The sequence below is a fragment of the Chanodichthys erythropterus genome, chromosome 20, assembly GCF_024489055.1.
Source record: "Chanodichthys erythropterus isolate Z2021 chromosome 20, ASM2448905v1, whole genome shotgun sequence".
NCBI classification, from domain to species: domain Eukaryota; kingdom Metazoa; phylum Chordata; class Actinopteri; order Cypriniformes; family Xenocyprididae; genus Chanodichthys; species Chanodichthys erythropterus.
In genome coordinates, this window is record NC_090240.1 from 14091474 (window position 1) to 14112395 (window position 20922).

Genomic DNA, 20922 nt, shown 5'->3' on the forward strand with positions numbered 1-20922 from the left:
TCATTAAAAGACTGTGATCTCGATTCAAACAGCCACATGATCACATTCTGAATTATTTGGCTATGTCTATTAAAGCTATGACAAAACCATGCCGGAACATTCAAATCTGCGTTTGCGCTGCTGCTGAGCCAGAGAGAGCAGTTAGGCTATATAGGAAACAGCTTCACAAAGAGTCTTTTCAACTACACAGTAGGCCTATTGTTATTTCCGTGTTACAAATATTCAAATTATCACAGAAGAACTGGGATGCAAGATTATAGTTGAGATATAATTAAAATATTCAAATAAGGATTGTATCGATTACATTGTTACACCAGTATGTGGCGACAAATGACTGTTTTAAAAAAAATTGTCATTGAATCACTCATTCAAGAGATTCATTCAGAATCGCTGATTGATCCAGTAATGAAACAAGTAAAGTATTTATGAGTGAGTCATTGAATCATTCATTTAAACTGATTTTTTAAAATAATTCAAATTAAACATTTTAGATAGACATTTTGTCATAACCTCTAGTAAATTACATTATTTTGTTTAGTTGTCTGTTCAGAATTGTGGGAGAATCACCATCTATATTAAAAAAAAAAAAAAATGCGATTCTCAAATTATCCAGTACAGTGCAGCTCTACATCCTTGCTGAATAAAAATATAAATAAATAAAAAATCTTACTGACTCCAAACTTTTGCATCCAAATAACAAACACCTAGAATTGGATCTGACCACTCAGAGAGAATAAACAAAACTCCTTATGAAATCTAATGTCACAATCCTCTTCCAAACCGCATTCATAAGTGGTGTGAAATCTAATTAAAATTAGTTTTTAAATGTTTATAAAAACTAATTTTAATTAGATTTCACACCACTTATGAATGCGGTTTGGAAGAGGATTGTGACATTAGATTTCATAAGGAGTTTTGTTTCTATAAAGATCACCAGAAAAATCTGAACAATGCCCACAACTATCTGACTTCCAAAACAGCCAAATTATGATGCTAAAATCCTGTCGTTAATGTTCTCCATATAAAAATGAACACCAATGTTCATTCAAACTCTTTACGCTAAGAACTGAAGGAAAAAACACGTATCACCTTCACACACATAAACACACACACTCCCACACTTTTAATTATCTTACCTTAGTCTCTTAAGTTCAAGTAATTAGCTGAAGTTCATAAAACAAAACCTTCCGCTCTTGGCCCAAACACACTCAATGGAAGTCAAACATCTGTCTTTAAAATCTGCAGCTATAAAGAGAAAGGCAGAAAGGTTGCTGGGCATCAGAGCCAATCACCTATGAAACGATTCTTTAACACTGACACTGGCCTCAACATCAGCCCTGACTGAGTGCAGTAACTTCCTTTCAGTCCTAGAACGTCCTTCCATGGAGGTTAACAGCAGGAGGAGAGGAGAAATAGAGCAGAAAAGGAGAGATAACGCAGGAGAGACAAAGAAAGAGAGAGAACTCAACAAAGAGCGCCCAATCTGTGGGTCCCGCTTCGCCACCTGTCAAAATCGTGGGAATTTACTAACCAAATGTAAGCAATCAGTGTAAACATTGGCTAAGCCATGGAAGGCTATAACCACGGTCAGAGTCCCAAAATCAACACGGCACTCAAAAACAGAGAGCCAAAGTAAAGACACAGACACCACCTCTCAGACTGCTGCTGCTACACACACACTTATCAAAGACCGCTTGTAAGCGGACGCTAATCTTCAACGACCATGCTTGTACATTCATTAGAAACTGAAATCATCAGTCGACACCTAAATTAGATGATGGTTTAGTTTAGTGGTGGTGCTGCTTCCTTAGTTACTTCCTTTCCTTTGAAAAAAAAGAGAAGTGAATGAGGGGGTTTTGTTGGCTCAGCAAGTCTTGTTAGCAAGATATCATCTAAAGTAGTCCTATAGCATAAAATAAGATATGCAGCTTATCCAGCACAGCTATTTAAGTCTACAGCACCACAGAAAAAGAAATGATATTTAGCTGAGTTGCGAGTTTGCCATCGGAATTGAATTTCATGAGAAAGACTAGGTGCCATGAAATAATGCAAAGACAATAAATACACAACACATTTTTCTATTGCAACTTCCTCATTATTTGCATGCAACAGCAAATGTAAAACACTACCCCCCATATATCTTAAAATATGTCAGTGCCTTTGTTTTGTCTCAAGATGAACACCAGTAACATTTTTTTTTTCTAGTGAACATATCAAAGCTACATAAAGGGATACTTTAACAAACAGTTGACGGTCCCCATTGACTTCCATAGAAGAAAAAAAAAGTACTATGAAAGTCAATTGAAACTCATACAGGTTTGGAACAACTTGAGGGTGAGTAAATAATGACAAAATTTTCATTTTTGGGCGATCTATCCCTTTAAAGGTGCCATAGAACGCATTTTCAAAATATGTAATATAAGTCTAAGGTGTCCCCTGAATGTGTCTGAAGTTTCAGCTCAAAATACCCCATAGATTATTTTTATTCAGTTTTTTAACTACCTATTTTGAGGCATCATTAAATATGCGCCAATTCGGCGCGCGGCCCCTTTAATTTCTTGTGCTCCCCGCCCCCGGAGCTCGCGCTTGCCAGCATAAACAAAGTTCACACAGCTAATATAACCCTCAAAATGGATCTTTACAAAGTGTTCGTCATGCAGCATGTCTAATCGCGTAAGTATAGTATTTATTTGGATGTTTACATTTGATTCTGAATGAGTTTGAGGCTGTGCTCCGTGGCTAACGGCTAATGCTACAATGTTGGAGAGATTTATAAAGAATGAAGTTGTGTTTATGAATTATACAGACTGCAAGTGTTTAAAAATGAAAATAGCAACGGCTCTTGACTCCGTGAATACAGTAAGAAACGATGGTAACTTTAACCACATTTAACAGCAACATGCTAACGAAACATTTTTGTTTTAACGAAACCTTGCTTGCTTACCTAGTCTGATGATTCAGCTTTGCACAGATCCAGACGTTAATACTGGCTGCCCTTGTGTAATGCCTTGAACATGGGCTGGTATATGCAAATATTGGGGGCGTACATATTAATGATCCCGACTGTTATGTAACAGTCGATGTTATGTTGAGATTCGCCTGTTCTTCAGAGGTCTTTTAAACAAATGAGATTTATATAAGAAGGAGGAAACAATGGAGTTTGAGACTCAATGTATGTCATTTCCATGTACTGAACTCTTGTTATTCAACTATGCCAAGATAAATTAAATTTTCCATTCTACGGCACCTTTAAATGCCCTAAATGAACTAAGGCCTAATCATGGCTTAGGTTAAGCCCTGTCTGTGAAATCAGGCATACAAGTATAGTCCAATTATTGAACGAATGATACTTATTTGAAAAAAATTGCTTTTCAAAGAATCCAAGAGTTAGAAAGTGTCAGAAAGTCTAGCATATCAGTCTCAAACTCATAAATTATTGCTTGAATTCTGTCATTCAGTCCTACCAGACCAGTCTAAAATTGTCCGAATATAAACACTTATTATAAGTGTACCATAATGATTCAGGGTAAGACAAAAACACGGTTTGGAAAATGGATTCATGTTGTACATTCTCATTATATAATTTTTGTAAATTTTGAACACAAAAAAGGTTACGGACAGCAGCTTTAAAGTATAATAATGTAAAATTAAAATAAATAATTTTAAAATAATCTCTAAAACACTTTCGGTTATGTAACCATTAACCAACATCAGAAAACCATGAACGTGTCCTTAAATTAATGAAACTTAAAATCTCAGTGTACTTCAAGCAAATATTTTAGGTCAAAGGGGTTTGGCTGACAAGACAGTGTCTAATGATTCACTCAATGAATTGGTCAAAAACCTGTCTAAATGAACATACTGTATGACTTGTATGAGGTAATGTGTTTTGTGTATATTTAAAAGCTATTTGTAAATAATAATTTGTAAGAATTTTGGTTGACCATTTTCTAAGAGGAGTGCCTTCCCTTTGTTCATGAAAAATGCAGTTTTTCTCTGCTCGCGTCTCAACAACTGCCGCTTCCCCTCAGCACAAGTTTGCTATCGTTTTAAAGCACAACATTCAAACTTTGTGAATATTCATAGCAAATTGAGTCTGAACCAATGAAATGTGAATTTCAAACTCATGCTGATGTAAACAAAACAATCTTACTCGCACTGACTGATAAATACGAAGAGCGCACACAAAGACGCCTCAGACAGAGGTCAATCCCGATATACACAGAATTACAGTATTTCAAAAAAATCTGTCTTGCCGACCATTTATGCAAACACTATCTGTTATGTCTTAAGTGAACGTTTGGGGAAAAACATCTGATGTTTAACATACTATATTATATCTGCGCATTACAGTAGGTATTAATAATATAGGCTGTCTGTTTCATTCATGTTAATCAAACAATTGTGGAATCATGAAAAAAAACTTACATTTATATTTTTTTTCCTATACAGTAGATATGGTTTTTGACTTGATTTGTGCCAAATTTGGTGTTATTAACAGGGATTTTAAGGTATGGTTGCTATAGGTGATGTTGTATTGGAACCTTCAGAAAACTTTAACTCGATTTTTCTCAAAATTGACTTTGCTGACTCTATCGATTTTTTGTCGGATTACATAATAACAATAACTTATTTTTTAAAATGTGCTCATTGCGACTCATTTTGCCATCACAGGTCACAAATAATGAATTGGAAAGTTTGGAGTGTGAGCAGCCAATAAGTGGCCAGCATTTATTTGAACTTCTTCAATACTTTTTAAAAAGCATCACAAGACGCACCTCATGAAGTTGGTTGAGGATGTCCAGAGTGCGCAGTCAGAATTTAAACCAAAGATTTTTTTAAAACACCACATCATTTCCATACATTCATTTATATTCAGTTTTTGATGACTATTATTCTAAAATAAAGAATGAGTATCTGTGTCCAAACCTTTGACTGAAATGTGTTTGACACAAAATGTCATTTTGTGTAGTATATAGTTCAGAGTGTTTTCCATATCTGAGATGTCATGTAAAACATAAAAGAGTAGATAAGCCTTTATAGATCTCAGGATGTCTCAACCCTATCATCAACAGGTTTCCTCTGTTTGACAAATGAGCATGTCTGTCGAGGGAACAGGGTGTAACTCTGACCCTCCCTTTCTTTCAGTAACACTCGAGTCAGTCAATCAGTCTGTCAGTCAACTAATAATAACAACAACACCCATGCGCCCACATAAAAAAAATGACACATGCACAGTATGCTCAGTAACACAAGCCAAGGCAACATGCAAAGAAAGTGAAAGGCGAACAGAGAGGGAAAGAGGGAGGGAAACCTGTAATCGCAAATAGGAACGTCAAATAGCCGCGCTAGAACTCCCAGTGTGCGGTTACATCAGTTGAGCAAAGAGAGAGAGAGAGGGGAAAATAGGGCATGTCAGAGAAGCCTACCTCACACACAGCTGCAGGGGAGGCAGGTGGCAGTTTGTCCCCTTCTGTCCTGCGGCGGAGACCCCAAACCACCGAGCCGGTCTGGCTTGGGAGGGATTTGGAAGGGGAGGGGGGCACTTTTCCTCTTCTGTCCTGAAATCTGTCTTCCTGCAGCCTGTTGCACTCTGGTCACTGCATTGCTGCAAAGTTTGTCAAGTTTTCAAGTGTCTGTCAACACAGAAGTGAGAGCGAGAGAGGCTGGACTGAAAGTTTTAAATGAGACTAGTGAAAAAAAAGAAAAGTTCGAACTGAAGTGGTTTCAATTTCCTGAACTACCTTGCGCTCTCTCTCTCTCTCTCTCTCTCTCTCTCTCTCTCTCCGTTCGAGCTGAACCAGAGGCAGTGAGCTGGCTGAATCGGGACGGCAAGAGCCATCTGTTAAAACATGCCTGCCTCTTTTGCTTTACTCACATTCTCCCTCAATCCCTGAGCGACCGAGGGAAGAGGAGGAAGAGGAGGGGGGAGTCAAAGAAAGAGAGATACCGAAAAAGAGAGGCTGTACTGCCTGCTGGTACCCAATCTGAACACACAGACACTCACAAAGGGCAGCACAGGCGGAGCTTGCAGACAGAGTGAGTGAAAGGGGAAAGCTTGGCTTCAGTGTGCAGTATTCATGGTTATTCATGTGGCTTCTACCTTCTGGGCTTAATAGTGCGAGTTAGCCAGAGGAGCAGCGCTTCACAGGCAGCTTCAAACGCACATGCTTATGAGTCCTACAACTATTAGTACAGACAGAAGTGTTCCTTTCAGTTTCTGAGCTAGGTGGATATTTAATGCAACTTCCAATTTTGAATGCAGTTTTTTTTTTACTTTGAAAATAAAAATAATAATTAAGTAACTTTTTTTTTGTTAATTCAATTTTTTGTTTTGATTTTGTCATGATTTAAACCTGGGTCCCCTTACACACTACATACAAATTGTATAACTAAACTAACACCTCTTACACTTAGGTAACAAACTGATGTTTTAAAAAAAATTCTTCGGTCATGTCTTATGTTGATCAGTTTGAAAAGTTTTGAGTCGTAAGTTTATTTTATTGTTTTTGATGTTTATCAAGGTTGCATTTATTTGATCTGTTTTAAAATATTTTAAAATGTAATTTATTCCTGTGATCAAAGCTGAATTTTCAGCATCATTACTCCAGTCTTCAGTGTCACATGATCCTTCAGAAATCATTCTAATATGATGATTTGATGCTCAAGAAACATTTATTATTATTGTCAATGTTGAAAATGGTTGTGCCGTTTCATATTTTTGTGGAAACTTTTTTTTTATTAGGACTGAATCTAAAGTTCAAAAGAACAACACTTGTTTTATTAATTATTTATTATATAAAAATAAATATCTTCTAACTAGTGCTTTCAATCGCAAATTAATCTCATCAAAATAAAAGTTTGTGTTTACATAATATATGTGTGTGTGTACTGTGTATATTTATTATATACAGTATATATAAATACACACACGCATGTATATATTTAAAAAATATTTATGTGTATATATGTATATTATATATAAATATATTTTGTTAAATATATACATACGTGTATATATATATATATATATATTTATATACACATACATAAAATAAAAATACACAGTACATATATAATGTAAACAAACTTTTATTTTGGATGTGATTAACTGTGATTAATCATTTGACAGCACTACTTTTAACATTATTACTACTTTTAACATCTTTACTGTCACTTTTAATCAATTTATAATTAGTCCTTGTTGAATAAATGTTTTAATTTCTTTAAATTAAAAAATAAAAATGCTACAGATACAAAACTTTTGACCGGTAGTGTAGATCGTGCCCCCTCCACTGTAAAAATACACTGTAGGTACATGACACTCTTGAGTAAGAGAACATCTCTAGGCTAGTGCAATGATGTTTTATGTTTTATGCCTGTGTCGATTTTCCATTCCTCCGCTTCTATTCCTGAGAACGGCGAGGCGAGAAAGAATGTTCTATGAGAATTATATAAATGGTACATGGTGAACCCATAAGGTTATTCACCGCCTCCAAGGCCTCATGTAACAGATTTAACTAAGACCAGAATAGAACTCAAGGATTTCAGTTATCAAGGGAAATGGGAGAAAGAAACTTGATTTTTACATTTACTGAAGAAAATGTATTGCTTGACCCTGCAAAACTAGCCTACGTGATGTTTGGGGCTTCTGAGCGAGTTGACAGGCTGCTGAAATGTGGTTGCTAAGGTGTTCAGATGTTGCTAGGCGATTACTTACTGGACTAAATGGCCATCAATGATATTCTGGTGTCTGTGATTGCTTAGGAAAGTGATAGCACATCTCTCCTCTCAAAAAGTTGCACCACTTCAGGTATCATTCATGATAGTGGCAAAAATCGTAACGTATACTACCAGTCAAATGTTTTTGTAACATTTAAGTTTAACTAAGTTTAATATAACATCTTTTTTACTTATAACATAAAAGTAAGCTTAACTTAGAACATAACTAAAAAATGTGTAATCTAAGTTTTACTCAAATTAGGGTGATGCAAAAATGACATTTTATGATTATGATTTTTAATGACAGCACCAAGTCTTCAAGGCATGGAATGAACAAGTTGGCAACATTTTGCAACATCTATCCTTTTCTGTTCTTCAAGAATGACCTCTTTTAGAGATGCTGGATGGAGAGTGATGCTCAACTCGTCTCTTCAGAATTCCCCATAGGTGTTCGATTGGGTTCAGATCAGGAGCCACTGAATCACTTTCACACTGTTCTTCTTCAGAAATCCAACAGTGGCCTTAGATGTGTGTTTAGGATCATTGTCATGTTGGAAAAGTGCACAACGACCACTTTTGCTACAATATTCTGACTGATAAGTAAAGCTTTGCTGATCTTCACCTCTCTGGTGTAAAGAAATCATTTTCTTTCTCAGGTCTTGTGACATTTCTCTTCCATGTGGTGCCATTGCTGACAGCATGAAATGGGAAGGGGTTTTAACATCTTTTTATAGTCAACTGTCTGCTGGACACCTGTGTGATGAATAATTAGACTCACCTGTGGTTGAATTCTTGTTAAATTAGACATTTGTAGTCCAAAAATTAACTTTGCTCCAGAGACTTTCAGTGGGGTGTACTCATTTTTGCAACCTAATTTGAGTAAAACTGAAAAATGTGTAATCTAAGTCATATTATTAACCTTAATTTTATGTTATAAGTTAAACAGATGTTATATAAAACTTAGTCTTGTCAACATTTTGGAAATTGTTTTTGTGTTCATTGAGATATTGTTTAAATGTTACTTTTCAAAGGGAGTGTACTCATTTACGCTGAACACTATGTCTATCTGGTGTTTTTAACATGCAAATTCATAAGTCAACACCATTGCAGAGTATTTTCTCTTTAAAACTGCAGTGATATAAAGACCCGTGGTTTGAAATCACTGGTGTTTGTGACGTCATAAACTACCTTGTAATCAAAGTGCCGGTGGGCTTTAACTGACTGCGCAAGGAAGTCTCAAAAGAAGCCAGGTTATCCCGGTATATGAAAAATTGGGTAGATTTAGAAAATTGGCAATGTATGATGTATATTTCAATCAATCCGATATGCTGATTTGATGCTTATTATCTATGCTCAATGATTAATAATGGTTGGTATTATTATCAATGTTGAAAACAGCAGCTTAACTTTTTTTGGGAACCATGATACATTTTAATTCAAGACTCTTTGATTAGCAGAAAGGTCAAAAGAACAGCATGTATTTATAATAGAAAGATTATGTAACATTATAATTGTCTTTATGGTCACTTTTGATCAATTTAATGTGTCCTTGCTTAATAAAAGTATTAATTTCCTTTCTTTTCTTTTTCTTTTTTTAAATTCCTACATACTCCTACATACATCTATCATGGTTTCAACAGCAAATCATCTTATTAGAATGATTTCTGAAGGATCATGTGACACTGAAGACTGGAGTAATGATGCTGAAAATTCAGCTTTGATAACAGGAAACAGTTCTTTTAAATTGTAATAATAGTTCACAATATTACTGCATTTACTGTATTTTTGATTAAACATCTATCAAAAACATTTAAAAAATCTTAAATATTCCAAACTTTTAACTGCCATTGTAATTGTGTGTGTGTGTGTGTGTGTGTGTGTGTGTGTGTGTGTGTGTGTGTGTGTGTGTGTGTGTGTGTGTGTGTGTGTGTGTGTGTGTGTGTGTGTGTGTACGCACTTTCTGTTGGCTGACCTACTGTGAGCCATTGGACAGGTGAAAAAGCGGCATCGTAGGCACTTTAAAGAGAACTTTTCTTTCCAAGGAAACTTCAAGGCTGGTATTTGAATGCACTGTAACAGAAAAAAGAAAAAAAAAACAAAGCAGAAAAGAAAATAAGAGGATGATGAAGGGAGAATAGGACAGATCAAGGCAAATGAAAGCATGGGAGAGAGGGAGGAAGGGCTAGACGAATAGTTTCCATATCAAAGTAAAGTTGCCTCTCTCTCTCTCTCACTGTTTATCTGCAATCTCATTCCCTTCTATTCTTTCTTGGTAATAGAGAAAAGTGCCTACCTCTTTTTCTCTTCCTCTTGCTGAGGCAAGAAATGTTGCATATATCTATCATCATTGTCTGAGTTTCCGGAAGCTGACGAATGCCTTGGCACTTGCTTTCAAGAGTCATTCATTTAGAAAAGACACCACCTAGGCTTTTCCACACAGTGTGTGGTGTAGTGAAAAGCACACAGCGAGGAGATTACATGTTGACGATCAGAATTTGCTCTATAACCTACTCTCAATTTAATGGGCAGGATGGATTAAATTTAATCTTTGTCTCTTCAGCAAGATTTATAACAACACTGTGCCATGCGAGGGGAACTGGATCAGGGCTTTAACTTAACATGCTCTCTCCAAACTGAGCTTCTGTAATCCAGACCAGATTAATTCACATCAAGGAGAGACATTTTATCTGGATTGCAGTATTTATGTGGTGTTCTGCACTTACCTTGCAATACAAGCATACACACAAATTCACATATGAGCTATATGCTTAAGATTATAAACAAACTCCACCCTTGCTCAGATGTTAAGTGCGAAAGAGCTCATGTCCTATATGCGATTACACATTCTTCAATCGGTAATGGGAGATTTTAGTGCCGTTTATTCCGTCCTAAAATTTAGCAAACGCGTTCTTGCGTCCTCTACGAAATGGTAAAGGAAATAACGTGCAACGTAAATACGCGCTATCATGAGACATGCTATGAAATAAAAATGAAATAAGAGAAATATTCGACAAATGATACTCAGTTTATTATTTAAAACCCGAGGTCGCGAATCCTGTCCCTCCCTAACTTCATCAGGCCCACTGTTTTTTGAAACTGAGACTGCCGAGTCGCTGCGTGTCAAAAACAAAAGTTTTCGTCTAAACACACAGCAATTACCGTATGCGCGAGACGCGGCGCAACTGTCGAAGATGTTTATGAAACGCAAAACCACGTTTTTACGAACCAGCCCTCAAACTTCCTGCCATCGACAAGCAGTGAGTAGAAATTCATGGTTGTGCTAGACTGTGATGTAAACAAAGGACAAAAGTGTGTCAGTAAGTTACATTAAAGGGTTAGTTCACCCAAAAATGAAAATAATGTCATTTATTTCTCACCCTCATGTCGTTCCACACCCGTAAGACCTTCATTCATCTTCAGAACACAAATTAAGATATTTTTGTTGAAATCCGATGGCTCTGTGAGGCCTGCATAGCCAACAATGACATTTCCTCTCTCAAGATTCATTAATGTACTAAAAACAAATTTAAATCAGTTCATGTGAGTACAGTGGTTCAATATTAATAAAGCGACGAGAATATTTTTGGTGCGGCAAACAAAATAACGACTTATATAGTGATGATTTCAAAACACTGGTTCATTAAGCGTTATGAATCTTTTGTGTCGAATCATGATTCGAATCGCATGTCAAACCGCCTAACTGCTGAAATCTCGGCTAGAGAGCTGTCTTGCTGCCTCGCTATCTTATAAGAGAATGACTTGTACGGCAGCGTTTGTGCATGAAGGCACCTCACGAAATTGATTTCGGACAGATTTCTGAGGCAGCGTAAAAGTTTAATGATCTACAGCAATATAGCGTGAGCTTTGGTGAGAACTAAACAATTATTTAATTACTACAGTAGTAATTTCTCGATAGAAATGATATCAAAATTAAAATATATTGATCAAAATCGTACATTTATACACAAACTGAGCAGCAAACGCAACCTTCGGACGCCATCTTTATTTTTCTAGCTCAACTGTCACAGAATGGAAAGCACAGGATTGTGGGATATTAAAGGCAGCTAAGGATACATCTAGGCTTCCTTCAAAAATCGATCTGAGGAAGGTATCTCATGAGAGAGGAAGTTAAGCTAACATTGGATTCGGACGTCCCTTAATGCCTTACTACCTTGAAATGTGTCCTCGGAAGGCAGCATTTTTCAGTTTTCGGACACAGCCCTCGTGACTTTGGTGCTCCGAACCGCTGATTCGACACACTGATTCATAACGCTCCGAAGCTTCCTGAAGCAGTGTTTTGAAAGCGACCATTAATATAAGTCGTTATTTTGTTTTTTTGTTTTTGGTGCACAAAAAATATTCTCGTCGCTTTATAATATTAATATTGAACCAATGAACTCACATGATTTAAAAATGTTTTTAGTATATTAATGGATCTTGAGAGAGGAAATGTTATTGCTGGCTATGAAGGCCTCACTGAGCCATCGGATTTAAAAAAGATATAATCTTAATTTGCGTTCCGAAGATGAATGAATGATTCAATGAATCACTTATAAGGTCAGAAATTGCATACTGTCTGATTGATTAGTTACTTCTTTCTATAACTGTTCAGAAATTATGTTCTATAGGCTATATTATGAATGTAATCTGGATGTACTACATCAATAACACTTTAATTGTCATGTCACTTACTTTACTGCCATTCACAAATTCTCTCCCGTGTCCTCATGATGCAGGTCATGCTTTTTCCCTATTGTTCATGGCTCTAGTTTTACTGTAAGCTTTACTGAATACTGTGAATTCGGCAATATTCTTTTCTGAAGTCGGATGCACCCAGCACTTGTTTGGTTCCTGAATGAATCGGTGTGTTTGAATGAATCGGTAAAATTAATAATTCAGTGATTCACTCATAAAGACATTTGTCGCCACCTACTGGAGAAAACGATGCGACCTGAGGAAGGAGTCACTGAATTTTTTGTACATATTTATAGTCAGAGATAGCTATCTCTCTGCCTTTTCATTCCCTCAATCTTTGCATCCTTAAACCAGTGGTTCTCAGCCTTTTTGACTCCAGGCTTTTTAGCATTTTAATCAATATAACAATTTAAATAATTAATTCAAAATTAAACTTCAGAATTAAAAATTTCCTGATAATTTACTCACCCCCATGTCATCCAAGATGTTCATGTCTTTCTTCCTTCAGTTGAAAATAAATTAAGGTTTTTGAGGAAAACATTCCGGCATTATTCTCCACATAGTGGACTTCAGTGGGGTTCAACGGGTTGAAGGTCCAAATGTCAGTTTCAATGCAGCTTCAAAGAGCTCTACACGATCCCAGACGAGGAATAAGGGTATTATTTAGCAAAATTATCGGTCATGTACACGTGATCAAATGATCTGTACACATGATGTAATCACGTAGGAAAGGTCACGCGTGACGTAGGCAGAAGTACCAATCCAGTGTTTACAAAGAGAACATGCCAAGACATAGTCAAACACCCTTTACAAAAAATAAATAAATAAACAATATTGGACAATTTTGAAGTTAGAGGAGAAAATGAGTTTTTTACCCTACCCTGGTATTTCCATCTACTTCACACATGACCTTTCCAACGTGATTACGTACTGCATTATTATGTAATTCTGAAGTGAACTAACCCTTTAAAGGAGGAGACCCTCTAGTGTGCCCTGGCCCCCTTGTTGAGAACAACTGCTATCCCTATCATTCTCAGTTATTTCTTATCTCAAATGCAGCGTCTTTTGTAATCAGTTCTGGACTGTGTGTGTGTTTAGGCAGCTCTGGACCAAAGGCAGGCTAATCATAATATTCATTACTCGTAATCAGTGTTGCCAGGTTCTGCCCCAATAGCTTCAGGCTTGAGCTCTGCCACTCCTATCAACTGCATCTACAAGGATGAATTATAATTATACAAAATCCCTTACAAATTACTACCAAAAACAGTATAATGCTGAACCCTCAAGTCAAAGCTCAGCTAAAGAGACTTCAGAGGCTGCTGGTTACAACTCACAGGGTTTCATTTGAGTTTAAGGGGGGATAAATGACACAAGCTAAAAATGAAAATGATATGTATGCACAAGTTGTTTTAGCATATAGAGGAGAAAATGGCCAACATTTAACATTAGTTAAAGGGATAGTTCACTCAAAAATGAAAATTTGATGTTTATCTGCTTACCCCCAGCGCATCCAAGATGTAGGTGACTTTGTTTCTCCAGTAGAACACAAATGATGATTTTTAACTCCAACCATTGCAGTGTGTCAGAACATAACTTTAGACCAATCAGCAGCAATCCAGTCCTTTTTGTCTTTAGCCCAGGCGAGACGCTTCTGATGCTGTCTGTTGTTCAAGAGTGGCTTGACACAAGGAATGCGACAGCTGAAATCCATGTCTTGCATACGTCTGTGCGTAGTGGTTCTTGAAGCACTGACTCCAGCTACAGATCACTCTTTGTGAATCTCCCCCACATTTTTGAATGGGAATTGTTTCACAATCCTCTCCAGGGAGCGGTTATCCCTATTGCTTGTACACTTTTTTCTACCACATCTTTTCCTTCCCTTCGCCTCTCTATTAATGTTTCACTTTTTGAATGGAATTAGTGAAATCAACTTTTTGATGATATTCTAATTATATAATGCATTAAAACGGTAACATAATCTATGAGAGTAAAAAAAAAAAAAACACGCACAGACAAATCCAAAATAAACCCTGCAGCTCGTGACGACACATCCATCTCCTAAGACACAAAACGATCGGTTTGTGTGAGAAACCGAACAGTATTTATATCATTTTTTTTTTTTACCTCTAATACGCCACCATGTCCAACTGCCTTGCGCACGGCATCCAGTGCATGAGGTGTGTACGCGCTCTGGCGTAGTTTAAAGGATTAGTTCACTTTCAAATAATATTTTCCTGATCATTTTCTCACCCCCATGTCATACCAGATGTTCATGTCTGTCTGTCTTTGGTTGAAAAGAAATTAAGGTTTTTGATCAAAACATTCCAGCATTTTTCTCCATATAGTGGACTTCAATGGTCACCAAATGGTTGAAGGTCAAAAGGTGCAGTTTCAGTGCAGCTTCAAAGGGCTATATATATATATATATATGTATACCATCTTTCCCTTATGGCTAAATTATTTGAAGAATTTGCCAATAAACATGCCAAGACTCAGAGCAGAAATTTAATCCAAACAGCTGCCAGGATCAACCTAAAAATAATAAAGCATCTTCGGCACACCCTTCAGTCCACTTTTGACGCCTTCTGCCACAGGGGAGCACTTTTGGCAACTATACACTGAATGTCATGAAGGATAAAATCAGTTGAACGCCTTTGAGATGTGACATTAAAATAACTAAAGGGTAGGAAAATGGTATGAGAGAGACAGGGAAAATGTAACTTCATATGTGACCTTGTAGAACGAGATTTCTTCCTCAGGCAGGAACCTGCAGCGCATTTCTGTCAGTGATATGCTGGGAACCTGCGCTGTGGTGAGCTTCTGAGAACAGAGTGGTTTGGTTAAGCAGAGATAAACTTGGGTTTACTGTAAAATGCAAATGAAGAGGGACAGAACAGGACAAACATCTTGCAGCGATCTGTCTGTACCTGTTACAAATGAGAAAATAACCGTTAACTAATGCCAACTGTCTCAAAAAGTGAAAGAGAGAGTTTGTTAAATGACACACACCCTTCTCAGACTTGAGAAGGTTAATAAGGTGGAGCTGTCATAAAAATTGCCTTTACCTTCTTCTTCATTGTTGTGTAACTGACATTGAGAAGGTTACCATGACCACATCAGAGAAAAAGAAGAAGACGGAGAAGGGCGAGAGAAAATAATAAGGCAGATAGATATGAAGACATGGGTGAGGTGAGATGATGGAATAGAGAGGACTGGAAAAGAGAACAGTGTGTATATAAGTGAATGCCAACACTCTATTATAGATGTACTCTGAGTTCCAAACAAATGAATCCTTAGTTCCTGTTCCGTTCTCTCAAATAAGCATCCCAGACACAAAGAACGAGCCCACGCATTCTCCTTCAATTATATGAGCTCAGAGCGCCTCATACACCCCTCAGACAGGAGGAAGTCAGTTTATTAGTCACGAAAGTCAAATGTGGAAGTTGTTGGCTGAAATCTGATGTGTTATTTGACTGAGAGACAAGGATAATGCTGCCACTGAGACTGGATCATTATGAACAGACACATGCTGAGTTCCAAAACCTAGTCAACCTAAAGGGATAGTTTGCCAAAAAAATAAAACTTCTGTCATCATTTACTCAGACTCATGCTGTTCCAAACCTGTAAGACTTTTTTCATCTTCAGAACACAAATTAAGATATTTTTTGATGAAATCTGAAAGATTTCTTTTCCTCCATTGACAGCAATGCAAATGACACTTTGACGCTTCAAAAAGATCATAAAGAGATCTTAAAACTAAAGAGACAAAATCCCTTTATCTAATGAACAGATTTAATTTCCGCTTTTACTCACATATAAACATTGATCAGCAAACATAAACAGAAGCTCAACCAAACCTTTTTCTGAAGCTCAAACATGATGCATAACATAAGAATGAACCTCATTGGTCGCATGTGTCAAGCGAACATGCTTGAGCTACTGTTTACCACAACTGATGTGTGAGTTGTTTATATGTGAATAAAAGTCTAATCATCACATAAATTGATCAATTCTCTTTAGAAAATTTGGACTAAACAGCTCAATTCATATGGATTACAGGTGCTGGTCATATAATTAGAATATCATCAAAAAGTTGATTTATTTCACTAATTACATTCAAAAAGTGAAACATTAATAGAGAGGCGAAGGGAAGGAAAAGATGTAGTAGAAAAAATGTGTACAAGCAATAGGGATAACCGCACCCTGGAGAGGATTGTGAAACAAAACCCATTCAAAAATGTGGGGGAGATTCACAAAGAGTGGACTGCAGCTGGAGTCAGTGCTTCAAGAACCACTACGCACAGAGGTATGCAAGACATGGGTTTCAGCTGTCGCATTCCTTGTGTCAAGCCACTCTTGAACAACAGACAGCGTCAGAAGCGGCTAAAGACAAAAAGGACTGGACTGCTGCTGAGTGGTCCAAAGTTATGTTCTCTGATGAAAGGAAATTTTGCATTTCCTTTGGAAATCAGGTTTCCAGAGTCTGGAGGAAGATATGAGAGGCACACAATCCACGTTGCTTGAGGTCCAGTGTAAAGTTTCCACAGTCAGTGATGGTTTGGGGTGCCATGTCATCTGCTGGTGTTGGTCCACTGTGTTTTCTGAAGTCATAAAGGGATAGTTCACCCAAAAAAGAAAATTCTGTCATCATTTATTCCTCCTCAAGTTGTTCCAAACCTGTATACATTCTTTGTTCTGCTGTACACAAAGGAAGATATTTGGAAGAATGTTTGTAACCAAGCAGATATTGCTAAATATAATTCAATAAGCAACATGCTAATATCACCTCTTTTGAAATTAGTTTTGTAATTTCTCTCATTATAATGCTAGCTATTTGTGCAGCCTATGTAGTGTTCCAATGCAGTTACCTATGAAGTGCATTGATGGTTAGGAAGGCAGCGGCAGCTTTTAGGAACAGACCTGCAGTCAAGGCATACGTACTGTACTGTACGTGTGTGTGTGTAAGATTCAGTATCATATGAACACAGAGGTAAGCAGGACTACAGTAAGGCAGTAACACTGACTTACATTTCTCTGTTACATTATACACAAGTTCGCTCCCTGACATGTGTAGCTTACACTATGTAAACCAACACACTTTTCCTGAACCACTTGCACCATCAATTATTCATAAATGTAAATGCACTCAAATACATTATCAAGCACTTAGGAAAAACTTGCAGTGGATCAGCTGAGTTTGAGTAGACGCTGGACATCTGAATACCTGCTCTTCGCTTTCTTATGTAAGCGTATGTAAAGTTAGACTAAGAATAATGCAGTCCATTTATAATTTTGTCATTGGCTTCTGTCCCTGTGAGTATTTGTAAGAATAGAAGTGAAGATATTCACAATGTGGTCTCTCAGGGTCTGATGTTCCACATTCATGCTCTAGAAGCTGGTATCTGTTTGGAGGGAGGAAAACTTTCCCACAATGCATTTTATTTAAAAATGAAGGTCCAGAAACAAGGGCCGAATTTATGAAAATGTTTTAAAGAAATAGTTAAAGAAATGTACAAATTCTAAGATGTTTGTAAGAATGTCCATATGTGCAATTCTTGTACTCAAGTAGTCAAATATTTTCTTAAGAACATCTGCTTTTTTTTTTCCTTGAGAAGAAAATGACAGTCTTTGGTGTTATTGTATGGTGGTTCGTGCCAAAAACTCGCTGATTTCCCATTTTAAGACACAAATATTTAGATCACATCTAAAAAGAAGAAAAACAAAAGTATTTGAGCAAAATGCATATTTCGGGCACTTGCATGAACACCACCTGCTGCAGTATTTCAATCATTAAAAACAGCAAGACATTTTAAAAATTTTAAAGGGTTAGTTCACCCAAAAATGAAAATAGTCAGCAATGACATTTCCTCTCTCAAGATCCATTAATGTACTAAAAACATATTTAAATCAGTTCATGTGAGTACAGTGGTTCAATATTAATATTATAAAGCGACGAGAATATTTTTGGTGTGCCAAAAAAACAAAATAACTTATTTAGTGATGGCCGATTTCAAAACACTGCTTCAGGAAGCTTCGGAGCATTATGTGTCGAATCAGCAGTTTGGAGCGCCAAAGTCATGTGATTTCAACAGTTTGGCGGTTTGACACGCGATCCGAATCATGATTCGATACGCCGATTCATAACTCTCTGAAGCTTCCTGAAGCAGTGTTTTGAAATCGGCCATCACTAAATAAGTCATTATTTTGTTTGCAGTAATATCTTCACTCGTGAAAAGTCCTCTCACCGGCCCCCGCTCTCTCTCATTTCCGTCAATAGAACCAACGTGACTTTTTACAGGAGAGGGAGCGGGGGCTGGTGAGAGGACTTTTCACGAGTGAAGATATTACTGCGCCAAGTCAAAGTGCTCCCGAGCACTTGCTATGGTATTCCGCCATATAATATAGTTATCCATTTTACATGCTTAGAAAAGCGCAACGTTTTGTTTTGTGTCACCGTCCTAGGTCGAATTACACTACTCGAGTAACTGTATTTAAATGGGTAAAACGTGGAGGTGTTTGGTAGCTTCTCTGCTTGGCCCCTATTGAATGAACTGGGCTAAGCTAAGTGCTAACAAAGTTTCGCCGCAAGACAGAGCGATTTAGTGCACGCACTGAGATGAGAGAGGTATGTATCAACTCGTCTTAGTTAAGGGAATAACATGGTTTAATATGAAAGAACAGTGGAGTATCCCTTTAAGCATTTTCTTTATAATGTTTTTTAAATAATGATTAAACATTGTGTTTATAATCAGGGTTCATCTGCTTGCCTGTATATAGTATGCATCATCAATAAGGTGTATACTTAGATACCCTTTACATGACACCGTTTTCAACTAAAGATGGAAAACTTTTTATTCATTTTGGCCGTTCATACTCAAAAAAAATATTTCGGTCTAAATTTAAGTTTTATGTAATTTAATTACATTCAAATTTTCCATCCATTTGGATTACATTAGTTTTAACATAAGCAAACTAATAAACTTAATGTGATTCATATTTGTCAGTCATGTGTAAATGAAATAGGTAAGATTTATGTAACAGTAAAAATGCCCAGGTTAAAGTAACACTGTCTAGTGTTCATGTGTGCACGCACTACTGAATTAAAGTACCACTGAAGCTGTGTTGAATTTAATGAGATAATTAAGTGATGATTGAGCATTAATGATGAACACCTGCTGTTAACAAGCAGAATCACTGAAGGAAAGAAAAACACAAGAACTACAACGAACTTCAGTCACAGCCTTTGATCAAATCAACTGAAGATAAAAGAAGACATTAAGGCCTGGTTTTACAGACAGGGCTTAGACTAAGCCAGGATTAGGCCTTAGTTCAATTAGGACATTTAAGTAGCTTTTGTAAACATACAAAAAAAAAAAAACATTACTTTTGTGCATCTTGAGACTAAACAATGGCACTGACATATGTGTCATTGTATGTCAGTACAAGTCGCTTTTAGTTAAAACAGCTCAAACTTGCACTTTAGTCTAGGACATTCGTCATTTTGAGTGTATACACGACAACAACGTTTTGGGGGGCTGAAAATGCAAGCTTTTGAAAATGGGATACAATGCGCAAGTTTTTTTGTGTAAACTACAAAAACATGAAATTTGCGCTTGTGTATTATGTGTTCAGTCTATAGACATGTAGTGTTTCTTTACAAAGTGCCATCGCCAGCTACTGGCCTGGCATTAATAATAAAGCGTTTTTAATCGATTTTGTAGATCCGTGTGAACTGGGATAATTTTGACAATGTTATCGTCTGTCGATGAAAAACGCAAAGGAATTTTTTTGTTTTTTCATTTTTAAGAACATCGTTATCATGTAAATGTACCCTGATTTTGCTCTTTAAATATCACTGTCTTAGTACATCTGTACTTAGTACAAACCTGGAAAAAATAAGTGGTGTGCAATGGAGGAAAGCCTTGTTTTGACCTCCAGGTGGGCGTTCCTATAAGAGTGTGAAATCACATGAAAACTATAAATTGGCTTGACAGGAGTTCAGCATGTCGTGTTTTTTAATGTGCTGTGTATTTTTAACAGTTATTTTGAGTCTCTCTCAAAATTAAGTGCTCTCATTTGTGATAAATGTTGCCAAAAATTGTCATAAATATATAATTAAAAACAAGGTCTCTATTTGCCACACATAATCATGACCAATCATTGTTCATCGATCATCACTTCAGAGTATTTGTGCACATCCCTATAGTAATATGTATTAGATGTAGCTAGTATGATGTTGTAATGTTCAATATTTGAAACAGCCCAATAAATTAAACATTTTACCTTTGGGGATTTAAGACAACTTGGAGGTTGTCCTAACTTTAAGAGGTTATTTACAATGGTTTTTACAGGAATTCAGATTCTTCATACATTTTGTTTTAGAACAGTCAGTAACACTTTATTTTACAGTGTCATTGTTGCACGTTACATGTAGTTAAATTATGCTTAATTACATGCAACTAACCCTAAACCAAACCAAAACTTAATCTAGTAAGTACATGTAAG

At 36.6% G+C, this 20922-nt stretch overlaps 1 protein-coding gene across 7 annotated transcripts in view; it reads right to left on the minus strand.

Annotated features, from left to right (window-relative positions):
• The window catches only part of sulf2b (sulfatase 2b), a 245852-nt gene extending 236106 nt beyond the window's left edge, over nt 1-9746 (minus strand). For 5 of the 7 annotated variants that reach the window (XM_067371772.1, XM_067371776.1, XM_067371775.1 and 2 more), the window contains exon 1: nt 5430-5863. The gene's annotated coding sequence lies outside the window, so the exon portion shown is untranslated. Of the gene's footprint in view, nt 1-1136; nt 1299-5429; nt 5864-9694 lie in introns of those variants that run through there. The other 2 variants (XM_067371773.1, XM_067371774.1) reach the window with 2 other exon arrangements.
• Between the last annotated feature and the right edge of the window lie 11176 nt (nt 9747-20922).